The 7974-nt window shown below is 36.5% G+C and overlaps 1 pseudogene; it reads left to right on the top strand.

The window, feature by feature from the left end:
* Window positions 1-4039: 4039 nt before the first annotated feature.
* Window positions 4040-4765, top strand: LOC129650859 (40S ribosomal protein S3a-like; annotated as a pseudogene).
* The last annotated feature ends 3209 nt before the right edge of the window (window positions 4766-7974 follow it).

The raw sequence follows: 7974 nt of genomic DNA, 5'->3' as shown, positions 1-7974 counted from the left end.
TGTATATCTTAACAATTTTTTAGATGTGGCTTGAATTCCTACAGCAGGATCATGTTAAAGGAACAAAGAAGCTTAAAAGAAAAAAGTTGTACTTTGCAATTAATGAATATCAGCACAAAAGAATAATTAAAAGATAAAACTCTTTTTTCCAAGAGCAAATGTCACTGAATTCAGACAACCATGTCCAGATCTTGACTTGATCTTTATAGTGAGGATTGTGTTGCCTTGCTAAATTTTAAAGAAAGACCCCTTTGGGTAAAAGGGGTATATATTTACCCAATTTTGAGAGCTAAAATCCTAATAACATGTCGTGACAAATAAGTCCTTGCTGTTGAATAGTACTGTACCACTTTCCCATCTATTAAAGAAATAAAAGTGTTTATGGAATTTAGGATTATGTTGATAGGGCTTTATATTCTTTTGCTGATTTGGACATTTGGTTGAAAATCAAGAATCCTTGAGTCATAATTTCTCTTAATACATTTTCTGCATTATAGTTGCAGGCAAACCAGGAGCACTCCTTCTGAGCTTCTAGCTTTTCACATCTTTGGCCTGCCTTGGTGTCTTCACACACATTTATATGAAGTTTAGGAAACTAAGCCTTGCTCTCATATGCTCTAGTTACTATGAATGTTGCTGTAGTAGTATGCAATAATATGGAGAAAGACTTGTGATATAAGAAAAAAAGGCAGAGTACTAAATTCTATGTACAGTAAGATCATAACCTTATAAAAACATGAATCTTTGTTTACTTATTTGTTTACTTTGGCCACACTGCACAGCTCATAGGAATTAAGTATGGAACAACAACAGTAGAATGTGTAACTTTTCTTCCTGCTGATTTTTCTAAAATAGTTTTATGTGAAACATATTTTAAGATTTGCCATGTATTTGAAAAATATAATGCCGTAATACCAAACTTCCTTGAAAAGAGAATAGTTGGGTCTACTTCAGTTCAGTTTAGTTGCTCAGTCGTGTCCAACTCTTTGCGACCCCATGAACCACAGCACGCCAGGCCTCCCTGTCCATCACCAACTCCCGGAGTTCACCCAACCTCACGTCCATTCGGACACGACTGAAGTGACTTAGCAGCAGCATGTCCATTGAGTCGGTGATGCCATCCAACCATCTCATCCTCTGTCGTCCCCTTCTCCTCCTGCCCTCAATCTTTCCCAGCATCAGGGTCTTTTCAATTGAGTCAGCCAAAATATTTGACTTTCAGCTTCAACATCAGTCCTTCCAATGAACACCCAGGACTGATCTCCTTACTTCAAGTATATTTTTATATTTTAAATAACATCCGCATCAAGGAAAAAAAAACACATTAAGGAAATGTAGTACAAGTCTGAAGAAATTATGGGTGCTATTTTTTTTCTTCTCTCTATTTTCCAAATGTGCTGTTATATAGTCACTACTTTTCATAATAACATTATTTTTAAAAATTAAAATAAGGGACTTCCCTTATTTGATTCCTGGTCAGGGAACTGAGATCCCACATGCTGCATGCTGAGGCCAAAAAAGTAATTAAAGTAATAAAAAATTGAATCTACACAATCTTTAAAATTCATTTTACGCCATATTTTACCCACAGTCAATGTAGGAAGTTGTAATGGAGAAACGGGTGGTTCCTATATAAGGTAGGCTAATGTTTTAATTATCACCGGGTTCATAATACCTATGGAGCATTTATGATGTGTCAGGAACTGAACTATTTTACCTTTGTTTTCATGTGCAATTCCTTGAGGTAGATATTAAGCCCATTTCTACAGATGGGGCATACGAGACCTGAAGAAGTTAAAAGAGACTTGCTTATAATTTAAAAGCCACCAAGTTTATGTTGGAGCCTGAAGCAGATTCCAGGTCAGATGGATAGAATTTTTAACACTATCAAGTGTGGTATACATTTCTAAAATTGTAGTAACCTCTGAAAAACATTCAAGCTATATCATAACCCCCATGAAGGTAGTATTTGGTTATCAACAGAGGCAGGGCCTCCAAGGCCCTGAAGGGGCCCTAGAAATGATCTCTTGAAAGAGCTAGGTATTTTACTTTGTAAAAAATTTTTAAAGTAATATCATTTTGTATTTTTTCCTTAATAAGGGCCCTCCCCAAAACCTGGATTCACCCCTGTTAATAGTGATTTTTAACAATCATTTGGGAATCTGACTCAGTGGTGGTGTAACTTCAATAGGTACTTTAAAAGGTTATAGTCATGTTTTATAACAACGTGGAAAAATGCTATAACTCAAGGGCAAAAATCAAGATAATAAACTATATGTATACATTATGATTGCATATAAAATGTGAATTCAAGGACTGAGGGAACTTGAAAGCAATAAAACCTTTTTATTCATTTGTTCATTCGCAAATATATATTAGGTACTTTTTATGTACCTGGTCTTATGCTTTTTGTTATTTGGGTTTTTTTTTTTTAATTCATTTCTCTTATTGATAGAGGTTTGGAACTTGGGTAAATATGTTTACGACACTGTCTTAATTGTCAGATGAAAGTCATTTTTCACATACCTTTATTCTTACCCTTTGTCTACTATGACCACTTAAGAGATACAGAGATATTTGAATCTTTGAACCTCTGAATTCTCAAAATTTGGAGAATGGGCACAGTGACCTCCAAGTTCTTCCCACTCTTAACATTTCATAATCATTATCACTGCTCTTTATTTCCAGATTACCCCTTTATTTCATTATAATGGACTATACAGCAGCAAGAAATATAGCTGATAAAAATCTAGTTTTTCCAACTGTAACAATTGATTATAACTTTACAGAAATTATAATCAGAAACAGAATTATGTAGTTTTATATAAATGGAAATTGGTTCTCTGATGATAGTTCCAATTTCAAACAAGGCAAATCACTGGTAACATCCACTGTTTTATTTCAGCAGGGAAAGAATTTTATTCATGTATATTTCCTTTAGATCTCAATATATTTGCCTTGAGACACTAACTTCAAAAAACTTTCAAAGGAGTTGAACAGAGGTATGGGTAAATTAGGTTAGTCTTTAATAACTGGGATATGATGACTTTTCTAAATATGAAAGTTTTTTAAAATGACTTTTTTTTTAATGAAAAATAAGGGGGAAAGTTTGAGGGAGAAACTATAGCAGAAAGGTATGAGTGTAAATTTTGTAGCCAGACAGAACTAGAATGGAATCTAGAATGGAAACTGCTTAGCTTTGTGATCCTGTGTGAGCAAATTATTTTTCCTCTCTAAGCCTTAGTTTACTTTTCTGAAAATGAAAGTAATATTAATGCCTACCTCACAAGTTATAATGAAAGTCAAATTAGATAATGTAAATAAATTTGTTGAATAAAGTGTTTATAATGTTAGTTCAGTTCAGTTCAGTTCGGTAGCTCAGTCGTGTCCGACTCTTTGCGACCCCATGAATTGCAGCACACCAGGCCTCCCTGTTCATCACAGACTCCCGGAGTTCACTCAGACTCATGTCCATCGAGTCAGTGATGCCATCCAGCCATCTCATCCTCTGTCGTCCCCTTCTCCTCCTGCCGCCAATCCCTCCCAGCATCAGGGTCTTTTCCAATGAGTCAGCTCTTCGCATGAGGTGGCCAAAGTACTGGAGTTTCGGCTTTAGCATCATTCCCTCCAAAGAAATCCCAGGGCTGATCTCCTTCAGAATGGACTGGTTGGATCTCCTTGCAGTCCAAGGGACTCTCAAGAGTCTTCTCCAACACTACAGTTCAAAAGCATCAATTCTTTGGCACTCAGCCTTCTTCACAGTCCAACTCTCACATCCATACATGGCCACAGGGAGAACCATAGCCTTGACTAGACGGACGTTTGTTGGCAAAGTAATGTCTCTGCTTGTGGTACTAAATATTAATATTACTTATACTAAGTTATTAAATATTAGATATATAAAGTTAAACTTTCAGATATGATATTTCATTAAGGAAACAGTTTTAGAAAAATCAATTAGCAAGTTAACCAAGAATAGAATGTTTTCCCAATTTTTAAAAGAATAAACAAATAGGTCTTTGGGCTCTTGGAGAGCACCATGGCAGGGGGCGAAAACAAATGCCTTCTGAAAAGTGGCAAAAAGGTTGCCAAGACGAAAGTGATTCCCATTCTCTAGGAAAAATTGGTATGATGTGAAAGTAGCAGCTATGTTCAATATATGAAATACTGAATAAACATTAGTCAGGAAAACTCAAGGAATCAAAATTGTATCTGACGGCCTCAGGGTCATGTTTTAAAAGTGAGCTTTGCTAATCTGCAGAATAATGGAGTTTCATGTAGAAAATCCAAGCTAAGTGCTGAGACCGTTTAGGGCAAAAACTGCCAATCAGCTTCCATGGTATGGATCGTAGCTGTGATAAACTGTTCCAAAATGTTCCAAAAGTGGCAGGCCATGATTGAATCTCATGTTGAGGTCAAGACTACCAATGGTTATTTGCTTCATCTATTCTGTCTTGGTTTTACTAAAAACCACAATAGTCAGATTTGGAAGCCCTCTTGTGTTAAGGAAGCACCAACAAGTTCACCAAATCCGGAAGAAGATGGTTGGAATCATGACCTGAGAAGTGCAAACAAATAACTTGAAAAAAGTTGTCAATAAATTGATTCCAGATAGCATTGAGAAAGATATAGAAAAAGCCTTGCCAATCATTTTATCCTCTCTATGATTACTTGTTAGAAAAGTAAAAATCCTAAGAAGCAAACATTTGAATTGGGTGAACTGATGGAGCTTCATAGTAAAGGTAGTAGTTTGTGGATGAGTTGAATGCTAAAGTTGAATGAGATGATAGATAGGAGCCACTAGTTCAAGAATCTGTTCAAAATTCAGATATTTAATGGTGACAAATAAAAAGTCTTATTTGTGATGTTTAAAAAAATAGAATAGGCAACTGTTGTCAACTAAAATCAATAGTGCATTCAGTAACAGTCCTTTCTGAGTAGCAGGTTCAAAGTTAACTTTCACTTTCTTCTTTGCTTCTCTGTTTTTTTTTCAAAAAGTTGCACTTTGAACATTTATTCCTTTTGTTAAAAAAGAGTATTTTTTTTTAAAAAATGAATTAAACATCTGTCTGTCCTGTGAACATTAATTTTAAAAAAAGACCAGGGAATTAGTATGCCATTTTGGATTCTTTTCTAGTCTCCAGTAGACAAAATAAATTTATGTATGAATGAATCAATACATATTTAGTTATCAGTGTGTATACTTAGTTTTTTGGAGTCCATAGTTAGATGCATCCAGAAGTTGGATAAAATGTCACTCCCTGAGAATAAAACTAGTAAGACTCAACATAAACTGGATGAAATTAACCACTAATAGGGAATCTAGTCAGTGTGATTCGACTGCCGAAGAAACTATTAAAATAGTATATCCATGAAAACTACTATTGTAGTTGTTAGTTTTATTTCCCTTCTTATTGTCTTTTAGTATTTTTAAATTAGTACTTCAAAAATTATATGTTTGGTGTTATGTTATTTATTGCTGGGTAATAATTTACCCCAAACCTTAGTGCCTTAAAACAGCAAACATTTATTATCTCACAGCTTCTGAGGGTCAGGAATTTGGGTGCTACTTAGTTGGGTGCCTCTGGCTCAAGGTCTCATGAGATTGCTGGGAGCATCTGCTTCCAAGGTCACTCATGCGGTTGATGGTAGGATTCAGTTCCTTGTGAGATGTTGGCTGAAGACCTCAGTTCCTCACTGGTCGTTAGCCAGAGGCCTCTCTATAGGGCAGCCCACAACATAGCAATTGTCTCTCCTCAGAGTGAGCAATAGAACAAGAGGGAGCTCTCAAGATGAAGCCGTAGTCTTTTTGTAACCTAATCTCAGACGTGACATCCCTTCTGCTGCATTCTATTCAGTAGAAGTGACTGCACACCTACACACAAGGGGAGGAGATCACAGGAGGGCGTGAATACTGTACTTTCATTAAAGAGATCATTGAAGGCCATCTCAGAGCCTGCCTACTGCAGGTATAAAACCATTCATTACACTTCCTCTGCTTGCTCTGATGTCATCATCTAGCTGTAATTCCAAATGTAATCTCACCTTATATGTCACTTGTTTGTAAGCAGAGACAGTACACTGAATAATACACAGAAGTTCCTCATCATTTATTAAATTAGTAAACATTTTTAAACACTTGAATTTTGTCACCTGCTGGCCTTGTGAGTTTGGTAAGTGTGATTCAGTCTTCCTAATGCTGATAAGTATTAATATCTAAACCTAAATTTGTGACCAGGCCCAGGACTGTAGTCCTGCCTTGAGAGGGCCCACCTGAGCTATCAGGAGGCCTCCTTCTCCAATAGGAATGACAATATAAAACACCTACATGGGGGCTTCCCTGGTGGTCCAGTGGCTAAGACTCCATGCTCCTAATGGAGGGGGTCAGTGTTCAGTCCCTGGCCAGGGAACTAGATCCCACAATGCCACAACTATGAATTCACATGCCCTAATTAAAGATCCCACATGCCGCAACGAAGACATGGCACAGCTAAATAAATATTAAAAACAAACAAATGAAGAAAAATGCCTACATGGCCAGGCAAGTTAACTTGGGTTAAGTAACTTGGCTGTAAGCAAACTTGTATGTAAGAAACATTTCTCCTTGGGGACTTCCTGGTGGTCCAGTGGTTAAGACTCTGTGCTCCCAATGCAGGGAACACAGGTTCAATCCCTGATTGGGGAACTAGATCCCACATGCTGCAGCTAAGACCCAGTGCAGCCAAATAAAAAAAAAAGCATTTCTCCCAACATGGTGTTGAATTCTACAGTGATAACTCTATTAAAGCATGTATCTATTTATTTTAAGAACTGGGTAGCTTAATTTTTCCATCTAATATCTGCATTCAGCTTATGAAAGGATAATCTGATACATGTTCTCAAAATCTTTTTATATAAGGTAATTTTTACTCTTTTACTATGTAAGGTAATATTCACAGTTTCTAGTAATTGGAATATAGACACAGCTTTTTGAGGGCCATCATTCAGCCCATGGTGGGGCCGTTGTCTGTAAAAAAATTTTTAAATAATAGTAAAATTGACTAAATGTCAGTCTACTTTTTGTTATCACCCTGTGCACACAATTTTAAACAATGTCAATGATAAAATACTACCTGTGGAGGCAGACCATTTCCAACAGCTTCCCCCACCTCAGTGTGCCCATACTGCCCGTATTGTAGTATGAGCTCTTCAGCTTGCTGTAACTTTTCAGGGGCAAATTCTGCAAAAAAACAATTTGGTGATTTACCAATAGCAAACCATGTCCCCACATCTTGATATGACTCCTCATCCTTCAGAAATCGACTTAAGTAAATGTCGACTTAAGTAAATTTACCCAAGGAAAATTTCTCTAAAGACTCTTTCTAGACTCAAAGTGCCATACCACCTCTCCCATGTATTTCCTCTATCTGTTTGTTTCTTTCACTTGCCACACATTGTGGTTATTTTATTTGCAGGTTAATTTTTCCCATCTCCCTTACTTATTTGTAAAATCTAAGACTTTTATGTCTTGTTCTCTGAGTTATCCCCAAAACCCAGCACAGAACCTGGCACATGGTAAATGTTCAATATATGTGTATTTTCATTGCATTCCCAGCTCGTGTACTTCCCATAAAGCACATTGGCTCAATGTTGGACAACTCTTCTTTCTTCATCTCCTGTCCATTACTCAAAATGAAATAGCCACTTATTGTTTAGGACTGGCGACATAGAAAATTATTTATCTCTATAATTCAGAAACAGCTGCTGTGTCATGAATCTTAGCAGAATTGTTTCTACTGCTCCAAACTCCATCATGAACATGATTAGTAATGTTTTATTTTGAAAATTCACAGAGATATCATAAGACCAAATCACAAAGTAAAATATAAATATGGCATTCACATTCTGAAGGGGACCTATGCATTTTGCCCAGGCATGACACTAGAAATAACAAGACTGTAGTGTGCACCTCAAACTTAGCAAGTTCTGAATATA

This window comes from Bubalus kerabau, chromosome 4 (genome assembly GCF_029407905.1).
Source record: "Bubalus kerabau isolate K-KA32 ecotype Philippines breed swamp buffalo chromosome 4, PCC_UOA_SB_1v2, whole genome shotgun sequence".
Classification (NCBI taxonomy): Eukaryota; Metazoa; Chordata; class Mammalia; order Artiodactyla; family Bovidae; genus Bubalus; species Bubalus kerabau.
Note: the sequence above shows the minus strand (reverse complement) of the source record. Positions and strands in the feature narration are given on the sequence as shown.